Source organism: Pteropus medius, unplaced genomic scaffold (genome assembly GCF_902729225.1).
Source record: "Pteropus medius unplaced genomic scaffold, Ma_sr-lr_union100, whole genome shotgun sequence".
In the NCBI taxonomy this organism is placed as follows: domain Eukaryota; kingdom Metazoa; phylum Chordata; class Mammalia; order Chiroptera; family Pteropodidae; genus Pteropus; species Pteropus medius.
In genome coordinates, this window is record NW_024344374.1 from 4,888,220 (window position 1) to 4,916,037 (window position 27,818).

Genomic DNA, 27,818 nt, shown 5'->3' on the forward strand with positions numbered 1-27,818 from the left:
GATAAGGCAGTAGTGGCTGGAATACTCCTGTGGCATTTAGCAAGAGAGGATTTAGCAAGTGAGAATTTCCCAGATTGGGTTTAGCATTTAGTATTTGTTTCTGTTCCAAACTTTTTTTTTTGTAAGACCATAATTTTGAGTATTTGGTAGAACTTGAGGCAGATAGAATTTCATGGAATGTATAATCCTTTGGGGCTGTATATTTTCCTCAAATAAACTTGCATGATGGATTGGTCACATAGGACCAAGTCTCCAGCAGATCTCATTTGGCTAATTTTGTTATTTTTATTTTTCTGTTTTCCTGATTAGACTTCTTTCCTACCTCCTTTAAGGGGGCAGCTGTGTTGCATGAAAATAAGAAGCATGGGTGATGATTCCAGTTAGGTATTGTGGTGGGCTTGGCAGCGGCTCACACTACTAATGAAGTGGTATAGGAACCGCCTCGCCAGCGGCTGCAGTATTTGGTCTGGGGTGTTCTCCAGTGAGAGCAGGACTGAAACTTTCCTAAAAGCAGCTCTTCTCTTGGTTACTTACCTCACTTCTGGGTAAACAAGGTGCCAGAAATAATTAGCCCTAGCTGTCGGAGTATAGGGCTGTCTACCAGGGAAGGATCTGTTAGTATGGAAGCAAGAACACAGCACAGGAAGGAAGTTGACATTTTTCAGTGTCCACTTCACTCCATTTGCAACAAGTTTTATTTTCTAACGCTATACAGTAATCCACAGTTTCACCAAGGTGAAAAGTCACGGTCTCTAAGAGGACTAGGTTGTAGAGCAAGGGGCCTGAGAGAGTAGGGAACTCAGAATGTCCCGATATCCAGTTATTCCACTTCTCGTAGCCTCGGTTTTGTTCACTGCAAGATGGGATGAACAGCATCGATGATTAGCTGTTGCTATTAAGGATTAAATGCACTAACACATCCAAAGTGACTGGCCCATTCTCAATAATTTAATTTTGAATAAATGAGTTGACATGTAAAAACTTTTTTGAAAATGATATATTAATTATTTTTTGCGTTTGCCTCTTAGTTGACTTCAAACGTTTGTTGGTCCCAGAAACAGAAGAGAAATATCTTCTGATCATGAGACGGGTGTATTTTTAGTTTTTTTAAGTCTACTGTATGTCATTCTTGCGGCTTATTAATGTGGTTGATTTAAACCCTTCCGTATTCTTGATGGTGCCATATGCATTCACTTGATTCTAAAACCATGGGTTGACCCGAAGTGCTAAGGAAAAGACAGCTACCAAACATTCCATCTGCCTCATAGAACCTGTGTCTGTGGGGGGACAAGTGTGGCAGAGGTAGAGCTGCAATGAAGTGACTCCCAGTGGTCGCTCACGCTTACCAGTTTCTGCCTGGTCAGATTTACCAGGAGTGATTTGAACATGATTCAGAGATGGTTTTATAAGCATTTTTATTTTGGTTGAATCATCATCTGGTGGCTATTTCCACTTTTCTGATGTCATTCGATTAGCTCAAGGATGCTCAACCTTTATTGTCCTGACTCATGAAGGGATGCTGCTTGCTAATTAATGGTGAGACCCCAGGGAGGAAGAGGGTTGGCAGGCATCCCCACTTGATGGGTATTATGGCAAATTCCAGAGAGGGAAACATATGATGATGACTCCCAGCAAAGCAGTACTAACAACCTTGCACAAAACCCATTGTGGAAACTTTCACCTTAATTTAATACATTCATCTTCCCCAGGGAGGAGGCTGAGCTGATATCACCCAGTCCCATTTTGCACACAAAGAAATTTGAGTCTCAGGGAAGCTAAGTGAATAGCTCAAGGTCACACACCTGGATCTGGCAAAGTTCCAGACGGGTAGAGACCACCAAAGTTAGAGGAGAAGGGAAAGTTTAGAAAGACTTTCTACTATCAACTTTTCTATATTGGTTGGATAGGTTCCGAAGAACAATAATCATTTGTTTAAATAATCATTTAAAAAAAATCTAAAAATTTCATTTATTATAGCTGTAATTATTCAAATTTGAGAGAATGAAAAAAAAAGGATCTTATCAGACCTTTACTCCAATCCTTTCATTTAAGAAACCAAAAGTCTAAGACTAGTGCAATTAAGAAATTTTATCAACATGATAAGCTGGCTAGTGTATAAAATATATCTCAAAACTTAAGAGACTATATTCTAATCACTAAAAAAGGATCATTATGTAATGTGATAGAGGTGCTAATATTGTAGTACATTATACAAGAGTATCAAATTAACACGCTGTATACACCTTAAATTTATACAAGGTTATATGTCAAATATACTTCAATTTAAAATAAACTTAAGAGGCTAAATGTGATAATTTAAGCTCTGTGTTCTGCTGAATACATGTTTAGCTGCCAGAACTAACTCAGATAACTCCAGGCTGTACTGTTGAGAGAGAGGCTCTTGACCCTCCGCTTGAGGTCAGAACATGGTGCTTCTTGGTACCCTTGTAACATTGGGACATGTTTCTCTTCCTCTTTGCATCTCTTTCTTTATCTGTAAGTGGAAATACTAATCCCATCTTGCAAGGTTAGAGTTAGAAATTAGAGATATTGAATTAGGTAGAATGCATCTGAAATTGCCATTTTTGTGGATTAAAATGGTCAACTATTGGGAATTTCATGTGGTGTAACCTAGTATTTAAAAAAGTCTGATGGGCACTCAGTAAATAGTAAAACTATTTGGTTTGCAATAGGGGCTAAAAATTTTATTCTTATGAATATTATAGTTAGATCCCAAAGATCTATTTTATTTTTTCAAAGAAATATGAACATGGCTTTGCATTTTCTCAAATTTATACAGGTGTTCTCTGACTTTGGAAAGAAAGCCTTCTACTTACTTGAGAGCCCACCTCCTCTCAGTACCATCAAAGACATCGAAGACTATTTCGATGTCTTTGACAGGTCATGATTCGGTTTACTTGCTTCCATTCTGTTATTGCTCACTTGAATGGGGGATGAGTCCTCTGTACTCCTTCCTTCCAGTTTTCTTTCATTGAAGATCAATTATTTTTAGGTTAGAAACTTTTCTGTATAATCAGTGCCCAGTCTCACTGATGCATAGAAAATAGGTATATCTTCAGGATTTTTAGCACTGTCAGAGTTTCTTACTGGGTAAGTTTTGTCTAAAATTATCTCTCTGAAATTCTTTTAGACTGAAGTAATGTTATTGAGTGATAAGAGCTTGAAGGCGATCTTTTAGGATAACTGTGTTCTGGACATCACTGTGTTGACTAAATGTTTGACCTTGAGCTTCATTCACATGAGTTGTTTGTAAATGTACAAGATCTATAAATTCATTCTCAGTAAAAAAATTAGTTCCTTGTGACTTTCTCACCATTATATATTTATAGGTAGTATAGACAGCATTAGGGAAACAACGAAGGGTTAGTTATCATTAGTTAATATTATTAGTTCATGTTATTGCATTTTCACAGTTTTCCTTCTCAAAAATTGTCTCTGAACCAATATGACACTGCACTCAGGAAAATGCATTACTTGAGCCTATTGGTAAAATGGAGACTCTCAACCACATTTCATTATAAAGCAAACTATCGACATGGGCAGAGATGGGGGGAAGGAAGAGAGAAAGAAGAGAAAATGAGACAATCCCAAATCTCCATTTTTTTCCATAGGACTCAACTCAGTTTTTCTCTTCTTAAAAGTGACAAACAAGCTAAGCCTTTATGTTTGTTGTCTTTTGAAAGCTTAAAAAGGAAGCCAACATTTATGTAAAACTTAAATCACTCACCAACTTCTTATGCCTAGTGGCAATATACATCACTGCATACATTTTCAAGATTTATCTTGTTTCATTAAAACTGCAGATGTGTGTCATCTGTTTTACTTGTCTACATAGTTTTATTACTAAGCATCTTATTGGTCTTGCAATAGATAAAAAGCAGGAAATAGAAGAAATGGGAATATTGGAAGAATAAATTTCACTCCCTGTATGTAGCAGTGACTATCAGTAATACTGTGATGTGAAAGGGTCAGATGCGGTGTGTTTAGATGCCCTATTTAAGAAACAGATCTAAGGCGGAAAAGATAAAACATTTTTTTTTTTTTTAAGCTGTATTGTTTAGTTATCCCAAGTGGCCACTAGAGGATGGATTTAGAGGCGTTTGCAGTGGTCCAAGGCCAATGAGCCTTGGAGGGTGATGGCAGTGGGACAACAAGGAAGAGGCAAGTTTATTCTTCCCTGACCTTTTCATGTGACTCCTGCTTGGCTCCCTTTCTATCCTTCCTCCTTTTGTCTTTTTCTCCTCTGTGGAGGCAGGATTCCACAGCAGCCTTTCAAGATCTGGCATTTATCTTGTGCTCTGAATCTTGCTTCTCGTAAACAATAACTCATCAGGTAGGGTGGGACGTAAGAGAAACAGAATGGTATTTCCAGCCATGCACCAGGCTGCGGTGCTGAAGGCAGAGCCTTCCTGCCCATGGCCCATGTGTGAAGGGTGGAAGAGTGCCAAGCCCAGGCCGGGAGGGCAAACATAACCTCTCAGAATACCCTGAAGCCAGGCTGCCCACCATAGTTTGGAACAGTGGGCTCACTCTGGACCAGCTTCATATCTCACCTGGTAGATGGCCAAGCAGAGTGGGGTGGTGGTCCCTGATCTATCAGAAGTCTCCCAAAACTGCCTGCTGCTAAGCTTGGAACTTTCCAGAATCATGCAGATGATAGAATTTGCCTATGATGTCATTTGTGAACAAGCAAGAAAAACTGAAGGTGGACCTGAGAGAGATTAATAGTTTCGTGTCCTCCAGCATCTGCACATGGCACTAAGGGTTTGAAGGAAGGGATGGGGATGGAGAAGACATTGGTCTGAGAGAGATTTGGAGTTAAGACACAGTCATCCTTAGGTGTAGGGGAAGTGTCCTGTTTGGGGGAGCAGTGTTTATATAGCTTAAATGCTCTAGAGCCAGGGTCCCCAACCCTTGGGCTGTGGACCGGTACCAGGCTGTGGCCTGTTAGGAACTGGGCCGCACAGCAGGAGGCAGGTGAGCAAAGCTTTATCTGTATTTGCAGCAGCTCCCCAGCACTAGCATCACCAGTCACCTCAGCTCCACCTCAGATCATCAGGCATTAGATTCTCATAAGAGCGCAAACCCTATTGTGACCTGAGCATGCGAAGGATCTAGTTGTGTGCTCCTTATGAGAATCTAATGCCTGATGACCTGAGGTGGAGCTGAGGCAGTGATGCCAGCGGTGGGGAGCTGCTGCAAATACAGATTAACATTAGCAGAGAGGTTTGACTGCACAGAGACCATAATAAATCAATTGCTGTAGACTCATATCAAAACCCTATCAGTGAGTGGCAAAAGACAATTAAGCTGCATCTGGTGGCAGGCTTTACAGTGGCAAGTGAGTTGTCGTACTTCAATTGTACAGCTGCATCTGGTGACATCTGACTCTGCATTATGGTGAGTTGTATAATTATTTCATTATGTGTTGCAATGTAATAATAATAGAAATAAAGTGCACAATAAATGTATTACAATGTAATAATAATAGAAATAAAGTGCACAATAAATGTAATGCACTTGAATTATCCCGAAACCATCCCCCCCACCCCCCAACCCAACCATGGAAAAATTGTGTCTTTTCCACCCATTTGTGATACCAGGTTGGGGACAGCTGCTCTAGAGGTATATGAACCACTAGGAGGCATAATCTGTTTCTGTGATTCTTGGCTGTTCAAATGCAGCCAGCCCGTCCAGATCACCCACCTCAGGATGCTGCCAGCTTGTAGACTACACTCTGATCAATTGACTCTTCTCCCTATATTCTGCTCTTACCTTCTGGACTATCTGACCTACTTCCTCTGTCTCTTGAATTCTGCCCCAGGTCTACTGTGATCTGATACCCTAAATGACCCTTCTTCTCTGTCTCACCTAGCTGGATTTCCCCTGTCTTTTTTTTTTTAACTTTGCATGTCAACTCCATTTTGATTCTCTAAAGAGATCTTTTCTTATTAACAAATGGAAATCTAGGGCAATGAGACAGAGAAGAAATGCATCACTGTTTATTTTTAGAACATTCACTCAGGCCTAGGAATTCACACGAACCCAAGTTATTATGTATTGCATTTGGAAAGGTTTCTACCATCGGGCTTGCCAGGTACAAGAAAGGAAAATTACAATCGATTCTGCATTATTTTTTTAATAACCTCATCATAAATTCTAAAGCACAGCACAGAATGAGCCTTTATTGCAAAACCCTGAACCCTCCATCTGCAAGTTCATCTTAATGACAGATTCTCTGTTCTGAGCAAGAGTGAGTCATCACTGGTCTTGTGTTTTTAGATACACATAAGCTTTTGAGGGGAAAATGCTTCAGTAAAAAGACTACCAATTGTTCTCTCACGGGAGTTCCTGGAAATGCTCTCAGCTTGGACACTTGAAGTGAGCCCTATAACCTGGGCTGAGAATTGCCATGGAGAACACAACTTTTATAGGATGTTCTGCGTGGACCCACTTTATATGTGATCCACAGAGTTAGGCCAGAATTAGCCTAGCTTGTTTTATCTCAGTCGAAAGGCTTTTGTTGAAAGAATGAACAAGAAAGTTCACATGAGTCAACAATGAATTTTAGATACCAGGATAGAACTAGAGATCAAATAATATTTATTTTTTACAGTTTCCCCAGGGGCTATAGGTAGCACATCCTTCTGTAACTTGTGCAGATAAAAATAGATTTACTTTTGACAAATTGCAGTGTCTATATTATGGGACCGTCCCCCTTGCCCCCAGGTCTTATCTCTATGCAGGTTCTGAAAAATCCGTTAAGGGACATTTCTTTTAGGGATGGATATTTCTTAAATGTAACTAGCAAATATGTTGTGAAGATGTATTAGTTTTTTTTTTTTTTCTGGAGGTTGAATTTATTGCTACTTGGTATAGAATTTTTAACTGTCATACTGTTCCAGCAGGATGTCGTATAGTTCATGTGTCTCCCCTACAAAACACATATTAATTGCAAAGGAAACAGAGTAACTTTACAGTGAAAGAACTTGACAGACCCCACCCTAATCAAATAGTCAAAGTTAAAATTATCGGTAATTGGACAAATTGACTTAGAGTGCCATTTGATGAGATGAACAAGAGAAAAACACAGCATCACTTCTGTGATATTCCTACAAAAAGTATAATTTGTATCTAACTATGAGGAAATATCAGATAATCCCAAATTGAAAAATATGCAACAAAATAACGGGTCTGTAGTTTTAAAAAGTATCGAGGACGTGAAAGGCCAAGTAGGTGACCCAAACTAAAGAGACATGAGAACTAAATGCCACATGGGACCCCAGGCTGGACCATTTTGCTGGTAAGAGCATCATTGGGAGAATTGCTGAACTTGAATGGGGTCTGTAGTTTAGATGGTAGGATTCTGTCAATGTTAATTGTATGATTTTGAGGCTCTACTGTAATTAGGTAGGAAAATGTCCTTTTCTTAAGAAAATGTACACTGAAGTATTAGGAATAATGGGATATTATGTCTGCAGCTGACCCCAGTGGTTTAGAAAAAAATTATATACACACACATATAACATGTAGTATTTTAATTTTTAGAACTGAGAATAGGTAAAAGACATTATAAGAGATGAATTAGAAGGAAATGCTCTTTAATATGGACACAATTATCTATGTTGTCAGTTTGATAATCTTGAGAAAGTTCTAGCTGAAGCTTGAAGTGCCACCTTTTTCATACAATGATCCTGTAGGCTGCCCTTGGTCTTCTCAGGTTTGGGTGGAAAGTAATTTCAAATATGTAGTGAAATTTACCAATATAATATTGCTGCGGTATACAGGATTTAATCTGTTTAGGGGTTAAATGCTTTATCTTCAAATTCCTCTGATGTGAAGTATTAAGCTAGTGTACAAAAGTTCTTAAGACTGAATTGGATGTTTATGTGGTTCAAAAAAACTATACTTTTTCTATATTTTATTCTTTCCTGATTATAAGAGTACTATGTACTTACTATAAAAAAGAACTGTAGATCTAAAAATATATATTTTTAAATTTAAAGATCTCGTTGACTTTATTGAATTATTTATGAATCCGGCAGCACCCCATCTAGCATGGTATGAAAATAATTTAAAAAATAAAGTTCAACTAGAATCTCCACTCAGAAATGACGCTGGTAACATTTAGGCTTATTTCTTTCTAATATAATTATTATTAAATTGCCCCCATTTTTGAGACATCGTGCTAATCTGTAATTTTGTATCCTAATGTTTTTACTCATTTTGTCATAAGTATTTTCTCATGTAACAAAATTTCAGACATTTTTTAGCTTTTCATTTTAATATAATTTTAAAGTTACAAAAGAGTTGCAAAAACAAAACGAAGAATGTTGTGTTCCCTTACCAATTATTATTTCCCATAGTTGCTTTCTCTTTATTTTCATATATAGTATATGAATTTATATGTAATGTGTGTATATTGTACACATTATGTAGTATATATAATTTTAATATAATTTTTTTCTGAACCATTTACAAATAAATTGCAGACGTCATGCCTCTATATTATTTTACATAGCTGTGATGAAATTTAGGAAAATATGTCATTGATAACAGTACTAATATCTAAAATCAAAATTTTCAATTTTTGCCAGTTTTTCTCCAAAATGCTGTTTATAGCAATTTTCTTTTAACCCCAAACCAGGATCTAGTTCTGGATTATTTAGAGGTCATCTCTCCTTAGCTTACTTTAATTTGGGAAAGTTCTTCGGCCCCTTTCTTACCATTGGCATTTGCGAAGAGTACAGGCAGTGTCCCTCTGTGTAGGTTAGTCTGTCTTCTCACCCTGGTCACTCATAGCTACAAAATATTCCATTGAGATTTACTTAGATAATGGATTATGTTGGGAGGTTAGGTGGCTTCCAGATGTTTGCCTTTATAAATAGTATTGTAGTGAACATCCTTACCCTTATGTTTTTGTAAGTATTTCTGATTATTTCTATCTGATAGATCCTGGAAATGAAATTACTGGATAAATTGGCATGGCTAGAAAGACTCTGCAGACAGATTTCCAAGTTGCTTTTCAGAAGGGTAAAATTGGCAATAATAAAATCTCACAAGTTGCCAAATTAAGGTTCCTTTTTGAAACTCAGGAATATAACAGGGAGATCTATGGAATATATTCTGTTGGTACTGTGATGTTTTCTCTAATATTTTTGTTAGATGCGCTTTGTTAAGTGAACCGCAGGGTCCTGACTAATGCATACATAATGCTTAGAAGTGTAGAGAAGACAAGATAGTTGAGGCTGCCTCTGAGTTGTGTAGGCGGGCCGATCTTTATGGGTTACTTATTAATTTGAATAGATCCTGGCACCTATGAAGGTAGGATTACCGTATCGTTGCTTGGGGCTCCCTTTCGCTGCCTGTGTAGATAAAGCTTTAATGTTTATTTTGTGGGCAGTTCTCAACCTCTCGTACATAAGTGGGGCTGTCACACAGATCGTACCACCCCAGTGTCAGGCCCTGTAGTGCTTGCCTCAGAAACCATTCCAGTAGGGCTTCGTTCAATGAAGTGAATAGATATGGTACATACCACTCAGTGGGGTAGTTTTGAGAGTCAGTGCTCTTAGTAATGACTAGCATAAGCCCTTGACTTAAGTCTGACACTCCTAGCTAGGTTTTAGTCTTAGTTTCACCACTTACTCGTGTGACAATAGGCAAATCCCTTAACCTCACTGAGCCTTGATTCTTTTATTTATAAAGGAGGGTGGTTGAGATAACACATAGAAAGCCCTTAGCATGATATTTGGCACATCCCAAGCACACATTTAGTGTTAGAATGCCATTCTATTTGAGTCTATGCTTTACATTGGCCAAAATCACTTTCATGTCTTGTGAGGTAGGCAGTCCAGGTGTTCTTCCATTTGACAGATGGGAAACCCCAGATGTAGAGAGATTCTGTGAACTGCCAAAGCTACATAGCTGGTACACAGTGAGGCTGGGCATTCATTCATCTCAGTTTTCTGACTCCCAAAAGGTCAGGGCTCTTTTCCTGAGATCCACTCCCTATTCCATAATTCTGTACTTGGAGGTCTCAAGCTATTGGGGCAAATGGTGAATAAACCTCTGGGTTCTACCCAGGTATTTCTTGATACAGACCGGGCATCGGCAAACATTTTCCGTAAAGATGGGACAGTAACTATTTTAGGCTTTGCAGGCCATATGGTCTTAGACGATATGTAAATGAACAGGCGTGGCCACTTTCCAATAGAACTGTATTTGTAAGAACTAGTAGCAATCAGACTTGGTTCAGGCATGGGCTGTCTTTTTCAACCCCTAATGTAGGCAGTCAGTGCATTTCTGCCGGGAGGCATGTGCATCTCACTATACTGGCCACACAAGGACCTCCTTTGAGGTCATAGACATAATGAAGAACGCTCCAGTAGCTTAGGCTTGGCCCACAGTAGGTACTTGATCACTCCTTGCTAAATACATGAGAGCTTCTTCTATCAGTCTGTATTCTCTTTCTCTTTCTTTCTTTCTCTTCTTTCTCTTCTTTTTTTCTTCAGTCCTTCCTTCCTTCCTTCCTTCCTTCCTTCCTTCCTTCCTTCCTTCCTTCCTTCCTTCCCTTCCTTCCTTCCTTCCTTCCTTCCTTCCTTCCTTCCTTCCCTTCCTTCCTTCCTTCCTGTCTTTCTGTCTTTCTGTCTTTCTTTCTTTCTATCTGTCTGTCTTTCTTTCTGTCTTTCTTTCTTTCTGTCTTTCTGTCTTTCTCTCTCTCTCTCTCTCTCTCTCTCTCTCTCTCTCTCTCTCTCTCTCTCTCTCTCTTTCTTCCTTTCTGTGAATTTATGCTCCTTTATTTTCCTTTCCCTCCTTTCTGCCTGGCTTTTTATTTTTTATTTTATTAATTTTTTAATGGTGACAAAATCCAATAAGTTTCTCTTATGTTATAGATTCCTATATTTTAAAAAATCGTGGTTTGGACGTAGTTCCATAGTGTAGTGGTTAGCACGTCTGCTTTACACGCAGAAAGTCCTGGGTTCGCACCCCAGTAGAGCCATGGTCCATGGTCTACGGCCATGCCACTCTGATGTTTGATCTTGGGAGCTAAGCAGGGTCAGGTCTGGTTAGTTCTTGGATGGGAGACCACCTAGGAAGACCAGGTGCTGTAGGCATAAATAATAAAAATAAATAAAAAATCATGACCTGTGAATTTTTAATTTTGTTTTGTTTCTGTTTCACATTGTTCTGAAATGACATTAAAAGCAGATTGGGAAAGAGCTTTTATCACCAAATGTAGATTAACAAAGTATTTTCAGATATTCTTAGTGTTTATTATATTTTGTACCAATCATGATTTTCAATAAAAACTCTCCTTGGGGATTTAGACAGCTTTTGTTTTAATTAGAAAGTTATCTATCTCCCTTGTACTATACTGTTAACTCAAAATAATGTAACCCATTTCCTGTTTGCCCCGAGAATACTCGCCAGCGGCACCTGCGGCTGTAGCATTTACCCCAAGGTAACTCGCGGATTACAGTCCTAACCTTACTCCCAAAGTTTGCTATGAAGTATCTCACTTTTATTACTATTTTTGCATTGCTCTAGTATATCAGATAGTCTTTGGAAACAAATGATATCATTCTATTTATAGCATTCTGTTTTTTTAGTAGTGGTATTTCCATTTACAAAACAGTAATTCTCAATTGCTGAAAATGTCAAATCCTAGAAAACACAGCATTCCCATGCATGATGTTAACGTCATTCTCAAACAGTTGTTAGCCGAGGATTCGTTTGATGAATCTGGTTTGTGTATACATTTCTGTTACGTTAGGATTAGAGATAAGTTCTGTTTAGAAATAACTCCAAGAACAGTTTTATATATTTTATTTTCACATTGAAAACCAGTCAGATTTGCTTCAGCCTCAAAGAGCGTGTTTATGTAAAATTAAATTAACGCTGGCAGCTAGCTATGCTTTTTTTTTTTCTAAATGGGAAATGAGTTAAAAAAGAATGTCTGAGGACACATTTCTTCTCTCAGAAGTAAATAACTACCCTTTGTAATCTAGGAAAGAACCAGCTTGTGGATACACATAGGGTGTTTACTCCAAGAATATTTCTCGTGGCTGAAATACATTTTACTGTACTTTGTCCATGAGGGTGTCCAATAATAACAACCCCAATGACAATTAATTTTAGGAAACTTGAGTTAATTTGAAATATTGCCCTGGGCAGTTCAACCTTGGCTAAATAAAGATGTTTTCTTTTAAAATCAGTACTTTGTTACCCTCAATGATTATTTTACATTATCTTGCCAAGAACTATTATTTCCCATTTGTAGAATTTGATGAAGTGTCTCAGAATCTCCTGGCTATGTTCAACATTTCATCTTAAAGGAGGCAAAATATACGTTTTGGGTGTACAGCGACGAGTGAGGACATGTAGCTTATTTTAATCTTCAAGCTGAGATGTTGGGTTAATCTTCATTCTCCCTGGATTTTTCCACAAGGAATAGTATGAAAAAGACTTAGGGGAAAAAATCATTGTGATTCAGCTAATGAACAGAGCAGCACTGTCAGCTCCAGAGGATGCACAGCATTGCACTGTGTAGCTGTCCCTCTGTACTCGTTGCCTGCTGGGAGAGAGTTTAGACTTTGGTTGGAAAGTTGGGGTTCCCTGTCTCAAAAGGTATCTTTATTCTCTCTCTATCATTCAGTTTTGTCAAACATGCATTTGACAGCTACCACGTGCAAGGCGATCTCTGAGGTAGCACTGGGGACGTAAACATGTAGCCCATCACCACTGTTTACTTGCTGGCAATTTGAAGTTGCATCCCAAAAGAGAAACCAAGGGTAGTCATGGCAGTTGGCAGGCAAGTGTCTTCTGTTTTCCTAAGAGAAAGAAAACTTTGGGGAGAAAAACCCATACATTTCCTCATTTTTCATCTCTGTGCTTTATGCCATTAGGGGAAGATTCAGTAGAAGTGGTCAATATGGTTAGTAATTCTAGATAATCAAAATCATAGAGGAGTGACATCAGTTAGGATAAGAGATGAGAAGCATGTCTGCATGGCACACGTCGCGATTATGATTAGACCCGGAAAGCCTGTACTTAGAGTACTGTCATCTCCAGTGGTTTTTCTGCTCCTTCTGTCTGTAAAAGCTGTGCCCACTGGTAATTTAGAAAGAATTGGATAAGCTGAATATTTAAGGTGTTTTGAACTTCTCAGGAAACAAGTGAATAAAAGTTCAAGAGTCTGCTTTGTGTTATGATATTTTTGTATCTTTCCAAAAATAATGAACGATACCTATTTAAAGCGAATGCAGTAAATAGAAAGATGTTGCTTCAACCTGGTAACATGTAGTTACTGCTTTGGGAGTCTTGTAGAAAGAATATGCACATTTTAGTAAATATGAGAAAGTGATTTTTCTGATACTCTTATTTGCTTAATTTTCCAAAGCTTTTGTCTAGAAAAATGTGTATTTAGGAAAATCAATCAAATTAGTTCAAGTCACAGGTTTTCCTCTTCATGGAATGTGATGAATCCAGACATAGTATTTTAGGGAGAGAAAAAAAAAATCACAACTCGCACCAGAGCCTTTCATTGAGAATTATGGTCCCTTGTGTTTTGGATCTTACATTGTTAAAAAGAGAAACTTTGGAAAGGCAGGGTGGGGCTAGAATCATGGCTTGTGTGTTGTCGACAATTATGTATTCCCTTTTTTAGGAGTCTGTTTTTCTTAGTGGATTATGTTCTTAAAATAGAGCATACCACATTTACTCTCTGGTTTGGCAGGACACAGCATTTTGTTTACTGTTCAAGCTAATGTTCTGTGGACATGAACCTTTTCACAGGCAATCCCAGGACCGAAAGAGCTCATAAGGTCAGCTAGTCTGGGCCCCAGCACCAATTCCCAGACGGTCTTTCTGTCAACAACCAGGTCCTCATTTTTCAGTGGCAGCCCAGCCTATATTCGGGCGGTGCTCGAGTGACAAAAATTCTCCCTTATATTGAGGTAGAATCTGTGACATTGGCTTTTCTTCTTGAGCTTCATCTTTGTTGCGGATTTCACAGAATCTGCATTTCCTCTTTCCTGTGACAGCCCTTCAGATATGAGAGATTCGAAAGACTGTCTTCATGTTCACACCATCCCTCCCCAACCCACCCAACCTTCTTCACCAGGCTGAATAGAGCCACAGTGCCTCTATCTGTATTTCATTTGATAGTTAAAGCCCTTCACCACTAAGCATCACCTTCCTAGTGTGTGGAGTCAAGAGAGGAACCTGTATTCTAGTACAGAATATCATTTCTGGTTCTTAGTTTTATACTTTTGCTGATAGAGCCCAAAGTAGTACAGACAATAGCATCTTAACATGGGAGGTCAGGCTCTAGAGCAATGAATGCATAAGGTGGAAACTGGTGTAGTAAAAATCACCCTTGAAATCACCTATTAAGTACAGCACATAGAAACAACACATGGTTTTGTGTCTGTAACCCTTTGTAATAATATCTTATATACCCAGAAGTTTAGAACTATGGATCTGGCCTAAAGAATAGAAGATAGTGGATTGAACATACGCATCTAATTTACAGAACACAACAATCCCTTAACAAACAAAACCTCATTAAAGTGGTATAAAAGGAGGTTCGTTTTTGTTTTCTTGTGATGAAATATACATAATATAAAATTTACCATTTTAATCATTTCAAGGTGTACAGTTAAGTAGTGTTAAGTACATTCACATTGTTGTGCATCCTTCTCCAGAAATTTTTCATCTTCCTAAACTGAAACTCTACCCAATAAACATTAACTCCCCATTTCTCCTTTGCCGTAGCCCCTGATGAACTCCAGGTACCTCATGTAAGTGGAATCTTACGGTATTTGTCCTGTTGTGGCTGGCTTATTTCACTTAAGAGAGTTTTTAAAAAGGCATAAATTCACAAGCACAAGGGTAACAGGAAACGAGACGCTAGGAACAAAATTTTTGGCATAAAGCTGAAGGGGACGTATAGCTAAAATAAGGCGGATTGGTATATTAAGAATGTCAAAACATTCCCGAGTCTTTCATATGAATCAGTTGGCTCTCAGCCTTCCCCACTGACAGCTTGATCCTGTTGTTTTTTTTTTTCAGATCTGAAAAGTTTTATTGTTTTTTATTTTTACTACTTATGTGTCTGCTTTCTATCTTCCAAAGTTTTATTTAAAATTTTCAATGGTGGCCAAGAGAAGATCCTGTAAGCTTCCCGGGTGGGGGTAGGGGAGAAAATAGGTCACATGCAAGTTCAGGAATCAAACTGGGTTTTGACTTCTCAGCAGCAGTATTGGCAGCTAGAGGGCGATGGGCAGTGCCTTCGATAGTCTAGAGGAAAATGATTTTAAAGCTAAAACTTTATATTTAGCCAACTCTTAATCAAGTGTGAGAGCAGAATAATGATCTTTTCAGACATACAGTTTCTCAGAAAGCAACTGGAGGAGGTGGTCCACTGAAATGAGGGAGGAAATGAGGAATGAAAACTACAAGTGATACAGGAAATAGTAGATCTAGCATGAAGGAGGCAATGGAAATCTCTAGCTGTGCCAGTGGGAAATCCCAGCATGACAGCTGTGCTGCCAAGATGCATCAGAAGGCCAGGAAGTGATTTCTTTCCTAAGGTGGAATTTATAGAATATTTGATGCATCTCAGTGTCGTGGGAAGAGATTTAGAGATCTGGTTAAAATTTTGGCGTGGATTAGTGAGAAGTATATAAAATACTAAGCAAAGAGGGGAAAGGGCTGTTAGGAACTTTGGAGAAAAAAAAATGAGATGTTTAGAAAAGGAAAAGTTATCATAGTTTACCACATGGCTCACTTGAAAGTAGTGTTATATAATCATAATAAGGCTGATCTTTAAAAGTTTCGGTATAATTATATTGAGAAGAGGGTCGTGGCAAGGATACCCTTGCGTGGTGAGGGCATAGATAGGAAAAAATCATGAAATCCTCATTTTCTATATTAGGAAGTCAATATAAATAGTGCCAACAACTGAAAAATCACAAAGGAACAATATAAAATTGTTACCAAAAATCATCTAAAATAGGTTCAAGTGCTTACTTCTTGGGAGGAAGTGTTGGAGGAAAGAAGGGCGAGGGAGTAGAATTAAGGGATTGTCATGTTCTGTAAAATTCGTAGAACCTGTTTGGCACTTTAAATTTGGTGCCTATATGACTTTAATAAAAATAGTAATTAAGATTAAAGAACATGTGGGGATAAGAAGGAATAAGCAATAAGAAAGGTTAAACTAGAGGACATGCTCCAGCAAAATGAGGGAGTAAATAAAAAAAAAAGCAGAAGGCATGCAGAAAACGAGGGTTCCCAGCTCAGGAGAGTGCAGAGTGCAGTCTAGCCATCAACCGGGCAAGACTTGAGCAGGAAGACAAAGGGTGTGGGTTCTGATGGAACCGACTGATTTTCCGATCAACTCGGCTATTTAGAAAATGCTCTTGGGAAGGTTTACAGACTGTGGAATTGTGGAATTTAGACATATACATAAAGAAAATGAGAGTTTGAGAAAACAAGGTAATGATGCATTCCAGAGAAAACATAAAATTAGACATTAGAATGTAATTATAATGTATTTCTTAAGTAAACATTGTATGAAATGTACGAAAGGTAAACACGGAAGAATAATTAACCCAAATTTGTGAAGTAAATGAAATATCGGGAGAACACTCAGAGGGGAAGTCAAAGGATAATGCCTAAAACTGATAAATAAAAAAACAACATACCATGAACATCTTAAATAGAAAATTTTGGCAAATACCATAGGAAATAACTAAAAAGATTAGAAAGCGGTGTAAGACTAAGGAATGAGGGGTGGGGCAGATCTTTGGCAGTTTAGCCCCCGATCAGCCCTTTGATTTTTAAGCAACCATTTGATGCCACAGGTGTATGCTATGTGCATTTTTATCTAATAAAGATTAAAAAAATAATAATTAAAATATCAAGGAAAATGATCTATAGACAGCTGTGTGGGCAATATAAAGGTTCTTTAATCTTGTTAAGAGATGTTGTTATTATTGTTGTGATTATTGAAAGAGATTGTGAGAGAACCTAGTATATAGTAAGCTCTAAATAAATGTTTGCTGGATTTGAATTTAAAGCAAGCATTGTTGACCAGACCCATTTAGAGACAATTTCTTGAAAAACTGCAGAGAATGACTTGACAACATTTCCTGACCTTCCAAGATGGCATTTGTTGCTGTGGTTGATTGTCACTGTTGTACCGAGGGCATGGGTCTCATGACCCCACGGGTGTGTGCATTATAAAGTTAGTCCAGATAATGTGACTGCATCAGCCTGTCTTTGGCAGCCATATCACTTTTGGCCCAATTGACCCCATTAGGTTTCTGGACACAGAGGCAGTATTTTCCATCCCTGTCCCAGATAGAGTATTTGTCTCAAGTGTTATGCCCTTTCCAGTTTCTTCGCCACTACTGCATCTCTAGGATCATGATCATTAGAAAGCAGATAGCTACTTCATCCTTATTCTTACAGCCTCTCACCCATTGCCTTAAGAATAAAACCCCAAATATTTGGCATTTAAGGCCTGTATGATCTATAAAATTTCACTCTCCACCCATTTCTTTAGCCTTATTTCTTGTCACTTAGACCTCACTCTTTATACTCCAGTGAAACCAAGGCACTTGTAATTCTCTGTAAGCAGTTCATCAATTCATGCCTATCTTTGCTCTTGCTATTCTTCCTGCCTGGAATAGTCATTCCCTGGCTCCTTGTCACTTCCTAACCCCCAACGCCCACCACCATGACAGTCCTAACTATCTTGTTTCAAGATTCAACTTTAGTATCCCTTCCTCCGGGAAGCCTTCCCTGACCACCCCAAGCTGCGTGAGGTGTGTCTCCTTTTGTGTTCTCCTAGCACCCTCACGAGGCCCCCTCACAGAGTCCCAAAGCTAATGCATCATCGTAATACTATTGCTGTGTCTGTCTCTTCCATGAGGAGATGAGGATCCAAAGTGTGGGGGATCCTTTCTGTCTTAGTCTCTGCCCTATAACCCAGTTACCTGAGACAGCTTGTTCCTGCTGGGTCTGCTCTCAGTCTCGTGGGTGTTCAGGGTTGCAACCATTTGTTCAGAGACGGCTCTTCCTGTCTATGAAAGGAGCTTCATGTCTGTCCTTAGAGGATCGCAAGGCCATGGCCTCCAAGTTTCCGACCTTGGGATTCTGGTTTGGAGGCTGCTTTACCACTTTACCATTTGAACACTGAGCTGGACCAGCTGCGGAATGTGGCTCCATGGGTCAGAGTTCTGATAAAAGCAATTCGCGATTCACTTGCCAAGACGTGTGGATTTCCCTCTTTTTCCATTCCATCATGGAAGCACCTCTGCCAGGTGAATTGGTTGATTCATTGATTGACTCATATTGGCTGAGTGTCTGCCGTATGCCAGATACTGTTCTGGGTACTTGAGAGACAGCAGGGAATAAGAGAAATGAGATTTCTGTCCTTGGGGACCTTACATTCTAGAGGAGGGAAACAAGCAATATGAAGCAAGCACAGCACAATCATTTCAGGTAGTAGTACATGTTGAGAAGGGAAGCGAGGGGGTGAGGGAGGCCACTAAGATGAAGAAAGACATCAGTGCGGGGCGCTTCTCTGAGGAGGTAGCATTTGTGCTGAGGCCTGACTGATAAAAATCTGGTAGCCACTGACCATGTGTAGCTTATTTAAATTTGCATTTAAGCTAATTCACTAACATTTAGAAACAAGTTCCTCAGTCTCACTAGCCACATTTAATGTAGTCAATAGCCAACGTATGGCTGGGGGCTACCCTATCGGATATAGAACATTTCCATCATCACAGAAAAGTTCTATTGGACAGAGCTGAGCTTGAGAAAGAACATTCGGGGGAGAGGGAACAGTGAGGTCAAAGGCCATGAGGCAGGAACAGATTTGTACTGGAGGGCAGTTGTGGCTAGAGTGTAGTGAGCAGTGTAGAGTGGACATTGATTAGGCTGATACGGAAAGCGAGGGAGAACGGGAAATTGGATTACTTGTAGAAGAGCATATGTATGTATTTCAGAAAACTGCCTCCTTTAATTTCACTTGTTGAAATTGAGGCTGAAGTCAAGACTAGATATGTCTGATAGAATTTTTAAAAGTAGAATGAAAATGATCTCTAAGGGTAATATAAAGCCTGTAAAAACCAATTGAGAAAATACTTCTATTGAAGAATATGGCACGGACACAGCAAGTCCTGACTCAGAGATCAATATTGGTGGATTCAGTGGCCAGTGGATGAGCTCATGCCCCTCGGCCTTAGAGGCGGGGGGCAGCCAGCCATCCTAACTGATGCCGAGAACATAACTCCCCATGTCTTTTCCCCAAATCTCTTTAAAACAGGACTTAAAAAACAACAACAACAACAAAAACCTTCTTAATACAGTTCCTAGTAAAAGTAGGATTTTGACTTTCGTGTCATAAAGGCTAGAATTTTATTCTTGTTCCATTAACAGAGCACCTGTGCCTTGACTTCATTTCGTATCACTTTTCACGAAATGCTTGTTCCTTTTTGCGCCTGCCTCTTTGCTAAACAGGTTTTCTTCTTGTCTTTGTAAAGGTGCCTTTGTTTGAACCAATAGAGTTACTTGTCTTTACTGTAAACACAGTGTCCAGTGACTCTCCTTATTGTGGAGAGCCAGAGGCTTTACCGGAGGAAAAAGTCTTGAAGGTCACTTTCTGGTGTTTGTATTATAAAATAAGTCATCATAACTTAAAAAAAAAAAACAAAAAACCCTACGTAAGCTCTGTTTCTTCGGGGCTTGTTATCACATTACATTTGAATTCAACCAACAGCTAGCATTTGTTGGATCATAATTGATCTGATAAAATGTAATCTGATAATTAGTAGCTGTGTAAAAATAAATACACTCGACTCCTGTTTCATTTGCCCTTGAAGCCTCTGCGCTAGCATGGTTCCAGAGTGTACCTTTGAATCGGAGACGTCGGGCCGGTTCACGTTGCAGTCTGCTTGCTTCCTGGGGCAGCGTCCACCAGGTACATGCGCACACAGGACGGTAGCTCAATCCCACTTCACCTGAAACGCTGTGACCTGGCAGAGAGGACCGTGTCCTTAAATCAGATGTTCGACCAAGGAAAGGGAAACCCAGGTGAAGCTTTAGGAGCAGCTGGTTCTCAAGATCAGGTTGTAACTGAGAGTTAGGTCATGATCGCCACCTGGATGCTGTTCTCGCTCTTCACGGTAGGTCTCCTCGGTTACTATGCCTTTATTGCGGAGTTCTGCTGTGTGCCTTCCAGAGAATTTACACCTTTAGTGCCTCAAACTCATTTAGGCGCATTTCCCATTATTCTTTAGGGAAATTAACCTTTATGAACTTGAGGCATTTGTGTCGCCCAAAAAGAAAAGGCACACCCCTGACATTTCAGGCTCTGGGAATTCTAAAAAGCTAATGGTGTACTTCCATAGCCAACTTTTCTTTAAGAAAGCTAAAGCAGAATAGCTCTAAGGCTATAAAATGTTATTTTGTTTCAAGTTCCAATTTTGTTGTAAATTATTTCTCTCTCCCTAGTAATTACTGAAATACCGTAGGACCTTCAATTTATATGGATAGCACTTTCTTCTCAGGGAGACGAAGCTGAAGTAGGAATGTTCTTTGGGATTTTTGTCTGATGATTTAATGCTATAATCATTTCTAAACCAGGTAGTAATGATTTTAGATGCATTGCTGGGAAACTTGGCATACAGCTTATAAACTGTGGAATACATGAAAAGTATATACATGTCTTGCTTTAAAATCTGGCCAAATTATTTGCCCCTGACCTTGAACACGTTGGCCCGGTAGGTAAGCATGGGGGTAAAGCTGCAGAATATTCTTCTTAGGATTTGAATCTATTGTATGAACCCCCTTTCATACCCACTTCTGGCCAGGCATTCTGTACTCTGCAGGGGCCTGGGGGCAGGTTTTGTCTTCATGAACTTTTATTAGTCCAAGTCAAAAAGAGTGGAGGGAGATAGTGTACAATTCTGTCTATCGCACTTTAATGGTAGTGAAGTAGAAAAGGAAGTGTGGAGCTGCACACTTGAACTTTTTCAAGTTCACAAAGATCAAGTATTGTCCATGGTCAATAGAAATTGTTAAAAAAAAATCTTAACTCAAGAGAAGTGACTTCATTTTCAGAACCCTTTCAGATTTGTGTGTTCTGATTTGTAATGAGATAATGTTTGTTGCTTTTTCTAATCCCATATGGTGTGTGTGGGTTGGGGGGGGGCGGTGATTTTTTTAAATCCATGCTTAAGATTTATTCACTGTTTATGTACAGTAAAACTCACTCTTTATGAGTTTGGATAAAGGCATACAGTTGAGGATCCGTTACCACAGTCAAGATACAGAATGGTTAGATTATCCCAAACGTATTTTGTTTCAGATTTCTCTGTCACATTTGGGTATGGAGTTTACTCTTACTTTTGCACATGGAGCCAAACCATTTTGTAACAAATAACACAGCAGTGTCTGACACTTTCCATGCATAAATAGAGTGAGATGTTAGAAGCAAGGTCTAATTTCTTGATTTTTTTCCTCAAAGAGTTATAAATGAGAAAATTGCACTATGTGATTATTTCTTCATATTTTAATTAGTGGATTAAAATGACATAATGTATTATACGACTTATAAAAAATAACTGAAAAAAATTATAATATATACTGTAGTTGGTAAAAGTAATATACTAAAAATGAAAAAAGTTAATTTTTGCAATTTAGGTTTATATTTTTATGTAAATTTAGCTCTGTGTGGTTTTAAGGGAAGTCCTGCCAGCTTCGTAACTCAAGCTGGCTTATGAAGCAAAATTTAATGGCTCAAATCACTGAAAGGTATATGGATAGGCTTCAGGCACAGGAGAAGGGGTTAAAATGACATCATCAGTGTCCCTCTTTCTCCGTTCAGCTGTGTTTTCCTTTGTTCTGACTCTATTCTTGGTAGGCCCTCCCCCCGACCCCCTTTTTTTGGTGGTATCAAGATGACTGACAGCAGCTCCAGGCTTTTATCCATCCCATTTTCTCAATTCCATGCAATTCCAACCAAAGTCTCAGACTGGGGTCTCATTGGCTCTAATTGGCTCTCTTACCCTTCCTGGCCCTGAGGTGGCGGGGGTTGGGGGGAGGGAGAGGAGAGGGGTGCAGTGTTCTGATAGTCCGTGCTTGGGTCCCATGCTCACTCTCAGAGGAGCTGAAGGAGTGTCGTCAGCTCCTTCACAGGGCAGAAGGAGATAGTGGCAGAAGAGATTAAAGGAGATCAAGATAACACATGTTTTCTATAGCTGGGACATTCAGGCTAGTGTTCATTTTTCTTAACTATCTACTCTAGGCTAATCTTCCAGACAAGTTTTCAGGATTGGTTATTAATATTATTATTATCATTATCAGGCTTGTGAGGTGACAATCATTTACTTGGATGTGAGTTGTAATTGTTTTGGAGGAGAATAGTGGAAACTTGAGTGATGGTGGGACTCTGCTAAATTAGGTGGATGGCACGTGAGGAAAACTGGTTCTTGTGCTTCTCAATGAGTAGAAAACCTGGTATCTTAGAAAAAGTCAGGACAAAAAAAGAAAAGATAATAGAAATTGGCAATCAACTGAAAATTCAGCGCTCATTAGCATTGCCGAGGAGAGCAGAAATATTGTCTTTGGCTGGAAATACTATTAGGATCATTAGATGAGAATTTATGAAGGTTAAAGGCTGGCATGATTGGTCTAATCATGTGAAGAGTGATTGCCTGCAGAATAAAGTCTAGATTCCAAAACATGGTATTTGTGACCTGGCTCCTGCCTAGCTCCCCAGCCTTGTCTCCGCCTATTGCTGTTTTGTATTTTGTCATGACCATCACCAGCCTGTTTGTAGTTTGAAGCCTTTACTAGGCATGTTACAGTACCCTGTGTTATCACTAGCTGTGCTCTCTTCTGCCTGGGATCCCTCTTTGGCTTACTCATACTTACCCTTTAAAGACTCAGTTTAATGGCAGATTCTCTTTTCTGGCTTAAGAATCTTTCTTCTGTGTCTTCATGATATCTTATGTGTGTCTTTACCAGTAATTCTCAACGGGTGGCTATTTTGTCCCCAAGGGGGCATTTGGCAATGGTGGGAAACATCTGTAATTATCTTGACAAGTGAGGACTACTAGAATCTAGCGGGCGGAGAGGCCAAAGATGCTGCTAAATATCCTACAATGCACAGGACAACCCCCAACAAAGAATATCTGAGCCAAAATGTCACTAGTGCCGGAGTTGAGAACACTGGTTACTGTTGCACTTGCCACATTGTTAGATGTTTATTTTGAGTCTTATGTTCTCAAGGAGGCTGAGGTCCCTGTAAGTAATCTGCATCGTTGCATCTCTGATCCAAAATGTCTGGCACAGGTTAGGTCCTCAGGAAAGAGTAATCTAAAGATGATTGGATAGATAAGATGAAATATTTTCTAGTTTAGTTACCTGAGCACACATTAAAAAAAATTGGTCATTTCTAAGAATGAGGTACCCAGAGGCCCTACTCATCTTTCGCTATGTAGCCTTAAACATAAGGCTTTGTCTTACCATGCCTTCATGTTCTCACTCTTCTACAGAAAAGAGCTTTGGGGCAAACAAGGGAAGTGTTAGCAAGTACATAAAAAAAAAAACAACAACAAAAAACCACAGTATGTTATTAGGGTAATATGTCCTCTGGCCATGAATGGTTTTAGGGATGGATAAGCTGTTCAGATTGAATTGATTTTCACAGATTTAGAAAAACTTGCTTCAGAGACCCTTTCTAAATCTGTGTATTCTCTTAAAATAATAGAGACTTTGAAGACTCATGGTCTCTATGTTCTCATGCCAAACAGGTATGTATCTGGACCATTTTAATGTTTCTGTTCATGACCTGGCTTGTGCCAATGTTCAGCCCCTGTAGCAAGAGAAATAAAATCTATATGAAACTTTTCTGGAGAAATAAAACTGGGTGAATTTTTACTTCTGCAGATGAGATCTTTTTGTGAGTTCTTAGAATGATAACTCTAAGGGGGTTTGGATGCCTGGTGCAAGGTACATTGTAACCTGATAAAAGCATTAACTTTACAATGACTACCGTGTAAGTGGTCAGTTAGGCAGGCTTTTGTGAAGTTACTCTTCTGAGCTAGAATGTATCAGGTGCTGGAGATACAAAGATGGCTAAGACAGGATCTCAGCCTCTGAGAGGCTTACTGTCTATTTTTTTTATTATGGTAAAATATATACATAATAAAAATTTATCGTTTTAACTATTTTAAGTAGAAATTCAGTACACTCATAATGTTACTCAAGCATCACCACTATCTAATGTCAGAACTTTTTACCATGCCAAATAGAATTATACAATATTTGTCCTCTTATGTCCTTTTTCATTTGTTTTTTCACATAGTGTAAGGTTTTCAAAGTTCATCCATATTGTAACATGTATCATAATTTAATAACTTTTCATGGCTGAATAATATTCCTCTCTCTGTGTGTGCACCACATTTTGTTTATCCATTGATCCATAAATGGACATTTGGGTTTCTTTCTACCTTTTGGCTATTCTGAGCAGTGCTGCTATGAACACTAATGTACAAATAGCTGCTTGGGCCTTGCTTTCAGTTCTTTTGGATATGTACCCAGGTTACTATCCATGGAAGATGTCTTACATCTTTCATGCTGAAGTGGGTGACCTGGCCACATCCTTTAGCTGCTTCTGGTAAAGATTTTTGCTAATGTTTACCTTCACTTTTGACCATTACACTTTTTCCTACCGCGTATGTAGGGTATCTAGATGGGCGAAATTTGATGAGAAAGGAAAAAGAAATCTGCCAACAACAATTCTGAGCGTGGAAATAGTGAATGTTGAATATTCTGGTTGCTGGACTGTTTTCTTTGCTTGCCAAGCATGGGTGTAAAGCAGAGCTTCCTCGGTCCCTGGGACTTTTGCCTAGAGCAAGGGGCTGCTATGCCAGGAAACCTCAAACTCCTCATGGAGACTTCTTTCAAAACCATGCAAATGGGGTCACTGCCTAAGTGGGTCATCCTGAATACAGCAGGATGGAAACCCATTTAGTTAATAAATACTGCAGACCAAGGAGACACGGGCAGTTTTGCTTCGCACAGTCTTGCTAGCTGTGAGTTCCTTTGCAGAGTGTCCAGGGAGGCAGGCCTGCTTTTAACTTGAGATGCTTGTGTTTGGGTTGGTGGCATGCCTTAGAAACAAAGGAGCCAGCCCCTCCTTCAGCCACCCCGGCCTTCCAACTGAGTTTCCTTTTAACCCTGGGATTTCATTTGGACCCTGAGCTATGAAAGCAGATCACACATGGCCTGCTGTCAAGCAGGAGAATAGCTTTTTTGTTCTTAGGGAGCTATATATGCAAAGCAAGTGGGAGAAAGGAAAGATTTTTTTTTTTTAGTACGAAAATATATTACTGTAATTCTTTCTTTCCATTACCCCTCTCCCCATTTTATGCCATTGACTGGCATCAGGACTTTTACTTTTGTTTCTAGAATGAATCACAACATTTGGCCATAGCAATGGAAAAGTGATGGCTGTTAAGAGACTTAGATGGAAGCAGAACTAAGCTCCTGCAGTAGGATCACCTTGGGCAGGCCGCTTCTTGTCCTCTGGTGGGTCTGGGGCTAGGCATGGTGTTGAACTAGAATTCTACCTATCCCCCTTTCCCCCACCTGCTTAAATGTACAACTATTCACACAAGCCCCCCAAATCCATAAGCCTGTACTGTCTGAAGGCACATGCTCAAATCTGATTTCCAGTTAACGTGGAGCAGGCTGGGTAGTTTCATGCTACCCAGAGGGTGACATGTTCCTCCTTGGTTTATCTGGACTGATTCATCCTTACTGCTCCAAAAAACAAAACTACAGCTTTAATGCCAGTTTCAGCTCCAAGGTCCTCTGGCACCAGTTGTTGATGGCTAATGTGATTTGGATCTGGTGTGTAACCCACCACAGGCACCTGGCTCTTCCCTCTGGCCGACCTCAATGGGACTTCTATGTGGTCCATAAACGGTGCATGGCAGGCAATGTTCTTTACCTACCAGTCAGTCATTTATTGAGATTCTGCTAAGTGTCTGGTGCTGGAGAACCCCAAAATAAGTCAGAGATAGTCTTGAATGAAAGGGTATACAGTTTAGTAGTCTTCCTGCCACTCCCTGGAAAAGAGACATTCCGGGATCCAGGGTAGCAAACTTGTCACAAACATGAAAAGAAAGGCTATTGCTATTCTAATTTTATTCATAGCTTGAATGGTATGATAAATAAGGAACTCCACTATGTCAGACTCTTAATAGAATCATAGAATTTTCAAACTAGTTAAGAATGCTGTTTCTGCAGCTGGACGACCTTGGTCCACATCTCAGTTGACTCTTCCGTAAAATGAGGATTATAATAGTACCAATTTTGTAGGTTTATAAGAGGATTATATGAATTATTTCATAAAAGTTTACAGAATACAGCCTGGTACCGAAAGCCATGTTACCTAAAACTTCTGATTCATTCATTCATCAAAAGCTTAGTCGTGGTGATGGTTGTACAAGTCTGTGAACATAATAAAAACCACTGATTTGTACACTTTAAAAAAGTGCTTTTTATGATATGTGAATTACGTCTCAATTAAGCTGTTATGAAAGGAAAAATAATTGAGTACTTATTATATGCCTGGCACTGCCTTTTTAAACCGAGCAGGTAAGTGACTTGCTCAGGTAATTGAGTACTTATTATATGCCTGGCACTGCCTTTTTAAACCGAGCAGGTAAGTGACTTGCTCAAGGCGGGTGAGTAGCAGAGATGGTCCCTTGTCACACAAGCGAAGCTGTTTGTAAACTGTCAGAAGTAAAATGAAGATTGCAATTCAGAGTGGAAGCTGAAGTCAGTTTCTGTCCTGGCATTGAGCCAGACCTTAAGTTGAGAAAGAATAATGCTATGACCTAAAACCTTAGCATTCTACCTTCACCAGCTACGTCCAATAGATCCCCTCACCTGCCACACACCTCCAAGTTTCCCAGGACTTTAGACAAATATATTATAAATGCCTATATAGATACAGTATGAAAAATAGGTAGCATTCTCTCTAGCTCAGCTCTAGATATAGAATGAATATTTTTTCAGTTAGGTTTTTCAGTTGAGCTATTATTTTCAATTCCTCAATTGTTGACAGTTAAGAATTAGAGAGCTTCCAAAAAAAAAAAAAACCCACCCCCACTCACAACCACTACCAAAACTAATAACAAATTTTGGCCCCATACTGAAGAAAATCTTACTCATCCTTGAGATTTTCTGAGTCTGAAGATCAGGAATACATACGAAGAGAGGAGTGCTTAAGAAATAAAATGGTGGTTTTTTCCCCCTCTGCAGAATCCATTTTTATAGAATAATAGAAACCATTTCAGATCCAGAGTCTTCCTGCAGGCTTCATTTCCCATCAGCCTCCTGCTTTCTTTGCCATATGCTTTGTTCTGGGATTTCTTCCTTCTACTGACATCTGGTATTCAGGATAAGGGAAAACTGCTTTCCCTGAACTAGTGAAATTACTATGTAAAAAAAAAAAAAAAAAAATCAAGTTTCCAGGCAGCTATGAATGAGATGTTTTTCTGAGTGTCCTGAGCAATTCTCTCTAGGAAGGAAACCTAAGGAGGTGCAAGCTTTCAGCCCATCCATTTCCTGAGATGACCTCGAAACACTTCTTCCTTCAGTAGCCCAGACAGTGCAGGCCTTTCCTAGCAGATGGCAGCATTACCTCACCCGACATTTAATGAATAAGTTTGCCCCCAGGGGGTGGAATTGTAGCAAAGTCTATT

The 27,818-nt window shown here is 39.3% G+C and overlaps 1 protein-coding gene and 1 long non-coding RNA gene across 8 annotated transcripts in view; both read left to right on the forward strand.

Annotated features, from left to right (window-relative positions):
* PALM2AKAP2 (PALM2 and AKAP2 fusion) overlaps nt 1-27,818 on the forward strand; it is a 301,504-nt gene that overhangs the window by 215,248 nt on the left and 58,438 nt on the right. The gene's annotated exons all lie outside the window — the stretch shown is intronic.
* On the forward strand, nt 22,164-27,555 carry LOC120608737 (uncharacterized). Its single transcript, XR_005654510.1, has 2 exons — nt 22,164-26,706; nt 26,774-27,555. It is a non-coding gene; the product is annotated as an uncharacterized LOC120608737 (long non-coding RNA).